The sequence below is a fragment of the Mytilus edulis genome, unplaced genomic scaffold (assembly GCF_963676685.1).
Source record: "Mytilus edulis unplaced genomic scaffold, xbMytEdul2.2 SCAFFOLD_324, whole genome shotgun sequence".
In the NCBI taxonomy this organism is placed as follows: domain Eukaryota; kingdom Metazoa; phylum Mollusca; class Bivalvia; order Mytilida; family Mytilidae; genus Mytilus; species Mytilus edulis.
In genome coordinates, this window is record NW_027267675.1 from 3,837 (window position 1) to 7,500 (window position 3,664).

Below are 3,664 nucleotides of genomic sequence, written 5' to 3' on the forward strand. Positions count from 1 at the left end.
CCGTCCGAGTACCTTTACCCGCGGTAGCCCGCTAGCGGGTCGACCGCGTACCTTCCCAGCCGTCGAGACCCGCGGTAGCCCGCCAGCAGGCCGTCCGAGTACCTTTACCCGCGGTAGCCCGCTAGCGGGTCGACCGCGTACCTTCCCAGCCGTCGAGACCCGCGGTAGCCCGCTAGCAGGCCGTCCGAGTACCTTTACCCGCGGTAGCCCGCTAGCGGGTCGACCGCGTACCTTCCCAGCCGTCGAGACCCGCGGTAGCCCGCCAGCAGGCCGTCCGAGTACCTTTACCCGCGGTAGCCCGCTAGCGGGTCGACCGCGTACCTTCCCAGCCGTCGAGACCCGCGGTAGCCCGCCAGCAGGCCGTCCGAGTACCTTTACCCGCGGTAGCCCGCTAGCGGGTCGACCGCGTACCTTCCCAGCCGTCGAGACCCGCGGTAGCCCGCCAGCAGGCCGTCCGAGTACCTTTACCCGCGGTAGCCCGCTAGCGGGTCGACCGCGTACCTTCCCAGCCGTCGAGACCCGCGGTAGCCCGCTAGCAGGCCGTCCGAGTACCTTTACCCGCGGTAGCCCGCTAGCGGGTCGACCGCGTACCTTCCCAGCCGTCGAGACCCGCGGTAGCCCGCTAGCAGGCCGTCCGAGTACCTTTACCCGCGGTAGCCCGCTAGCGGGTCGACCGCGTACCTTCCCAGCCGTCGAGACCCGCGGTAGCCCGCTAGCAGGCCGTCCGAGTACCTTTACCCGCGGTAGCCCGCTAGCGGGTCGACCGCGTACCTTCCCAGCCGTCGAGACCCGCGGTAGCCCGCCAGCAGGCCGTCCGAGTACCTTTACCCGCGGTAGCCCGCTAGCGGGTCGACCGCGTACCTTCCCAGCCGTCGAGACCCGCGGTAGCCCGCTAGCAGGCCGTCCGAGTACCTTTACCCGCGGTAGCCCGCTAGCGGGTCGACCGCGTACCTTCCCAGCCGTCGAGACCCGCGGTAGCCCGCTAGCAGGCCGTCCGAGTACCTTTACCCGCGGTAGCCCGCTAGCGGGTCGACCGCGTACCTTCCCAGCCGTCGAGACCCGCGGTAGCCCGCTAGCAGGCCGTCCGAGTACCTTTACCCGCGGTAGCCCGCTAGCGGGTCGACCGCGTACCTTCCCAGCCGTCGAGACCCGCGGTAGCCCGCTAGCAGGCCGTCCGAGTACCTTTACCCGCGGTAGCCCGCTAGCGGGTCGACCGCGTACCTTCCCAGCCGTCGAGACCCGCGGTAGCCCGCTAGCAGGCCGTCCGAGTACCTTTACCCGCGGTAGCCCGCTAGCGGGTCGACCGCGTACCTTCCCAGCCGTCGAGACCCGCGGTAGCCCGCTAGCAGGCCGTCCGAGTACCTTTACCCGCGGTAGCCCGCTAGCGGGTCGACCGCGTACCTTCCCAGCCGTCGAGACCCGCGGTAGCCCGCTAGCAGGCCGTCCGAGTACCTTTACCCGCGGTAGCCCGCTAGCGGGTCGACCGCGTACCTTCCCAGCCGTCGAGACCCGCGGTAGCCCGCCAGCAGGCCGTCCGAGTACCTTTACCCGCGGTAGCCCGCTAGCGGGTCGACCGCGTACCTTCCCAGCCGTCGAGACCCGCGGTAGCCCGCTAGCAGGCCGTCCGAGTACCTTTACCCGCGGTAGCCCGCTAGCGGGTCGACCGCGTACCTTCCCAGCCGTCGAGACCCGCGGTAGCCCGCTAGCAGGCCGTCCGAGTACCTTTACCCGCGGTAGCCCGCTAGCGGGTCGACCGCGTACCTTCCCAGCCGTCGAGACCCGCGGTAGCCCGCTAGCAGGCCGTCCGAGTACCTTTACCCGCGGTAGCCCGCTAGCGGGTCGACCGCGTACCTTCCCAGCCGTCGAGACCCGCGGTAGCCCGCTAGCAGGCCGTCCGAGTACCTTTACCCGCGGTAGCCCGCTAGCGGGTCGACCGCGTACCTTCCCAGCCGTCGAGACCCGCGGCAGCCCGCTAGCAGGCCGTCCGAGTACCTTTACCCGCGGTAGCCCGCTAGCGGGTCGACCGCGTACCTTCCCAGCCGTCGAGACCCGCGGCAGCCCGCTAGCAGGCCGTCCGAGTACCTTTACCCGCGGTAGCCCGCTAGCGGGTCGACCGCGTACCTTCCCAGCCGTCGAGACCCGCGGTAGCCCGCTAGCAGGCCGTCCGAGTACCTTTACCCGCGGTAGCCCGCTAGCGGGTCGACCGCGTACCTTCCCAGCCGTCGAGACCCGCGGTAGCCCGCTAGCAGGCCGTCCGAGTACCTTTACCCGCGGTAGCCCGCTAGCGGGTCGACCGCGTACCTTCCCAGCCGTCGAGACCCGCGGCAGCCCGCCAGCAGGCCGTCCGAGTACCTTTACCCGCGGTAGCCCGCTAGCGGGTCGACCGCGTACCTTCCCAGCCGTCGAGACCCGCGGCAGCCCGCTAGCAGGCCGTCCGAGTACCTTTACCCGCGGTAGCCCGCTAGCGGGTCGACCGCGTACCTTCCCAGCCGTCGAGACCCGCGGTAGCCCGCTAGCAGGCCGTCCGAGTACCTTTACCCGCGGTAGCCCGCTAGCGGGTCGACCGCGTACCTTCCCAGCCGTCGAGACCCGTGGTAGCCCGCTAGCAGGCCGTCCGAGTACCTTTACCCGCGGTAGCCCGCTAGCGGGTCGACCGCGTACCTTCCCAGCCGTCGAGACCCGCGGCAGCCCGCTAGCAGGCCGTCCGCTTACTTTTACCCGTGGTAGCCCGCTAACAGGCCGTCCACGTACCTTTTATCCGCGGTAGCCCGCTAGCAGGCCGACCGTGTACCTTCCCCGCCGTCGAGAGCCGCGGTAGCCCGCTAGCAGGCCGTCCGCTTACTTTTACCCGTGGTAGCCCGCTAGCAGGCCCGTCCACGTCCCTTTACCCGTGGTAGCCCGCTAGCAGGCCGACCACGTACCTTTTATCCGCGGTAGCCCGCTAGCAGGCCGACCGTGTACCTTCCCCGCCGTCGAGAGCCGCGGTAGCCCGCTAGCAGGCCGTCCACGTACCTTTACCCGTGGTAGCCCGCTAGCAGGCCGACCGCGTACCTTCCCAGCCGTCGAGACCCGCGGTAGCCCGCTAGCAGGCCGACCGCGTACCTTCCCAGCCGTCGAGACCCGCGGTAGCCCGCTAGCAGGCCGTCCACGTACCTTTACCCGTGGTAGCCCGCTAGCAGGCCGACCGCGTACCTTCCCAGCCGTCGAGACCCGCGGTAGCCCGCTAGCAGGCCGACCACGTACCTTCCCAGCCGTCGAGACCCGCGGTAGCCCGCTAGCAGGCCGTCCGCGTACTTTTACCCGTGGTAGCCCGCTAGCAGGCCGTCCACGTACCTTTACCCGTGGTAGACGGCTAGCAGGCCGACCGCGTACCTTCACCCGCTGGCAGGCCCGATGATTTTTTTTTTTTTTTTTTTTTTTTTCAAATGTCGAAAATTCCTTTCTGGGTGAGAACGGCCCACAAGTAAGGGGTCGGATGGGTAGTGGGGATCGTCGGATCGACGGGCGACCGTCCCTGCCCCGGCTGTGCCGTCTTTTAAAATTTTGAAAAATTTTGAAATCTTGGAATCCCCAGTGGTCGTGTGCAACTTCATATCATGGGAGCAGTGAAGACCCGATCTTCGCTGTCGGGATAGACGCGGTAGTAAAGGAAGGTAAGAGGCAT